Below are 214 nucleotides of genomic sequence, written 5' to 3' on the forward strand. Positions count from 1 at the left end.
GTCCTTCCGGCACAATCTATGCCTTCACAAATGAGTAAGTATTCCATCTTTTACAACATTGACTACTTTGACAAGTGTTTTGTTTTAGAAACTCACAGTAGAGGTTTTGCTCTGCAGGAAAAAAATACAGCAAAGATTAGCTTTGTATCAAGGCGTATGCCCCATATATATGGAGTTCGCAGATGATGCAGAAGAAACTTTTGCTAATGCTTTG

At 37.9% G+C, this 214-nt stretch overlaps 1 long non-coding RNA gene across 1 annotated transcript; it reads left to right on the forward strand.

The window, feature by feature from the left end:
- On the forward strand, positions 1-174 carry LOC109132162. The gene is made up of 2 exons (XR_002037400.1): positions 1-34; positions 118-174. It is a non-coding gene; the product is annotated as an uncharacterized LOC109132162 (long non-coding RNA).
- Positions 175-214: the final 40 nt, after the last annotated feature.

Source organism: Camelina sativa, unplaced genomic scaffold (assembly GCF_000633955.1).
Source record: "Camelina sativa cultivar DH55 unplaced genomic scaffold, Cs unpScaffold33461, whole genome shotgun sequence".
NCBI lineage: Eukaryota > Viridiplantae > Streptophyta > Magnoliopsida > Brassicales > Brassicaceae > Camelina > Camelina sativa.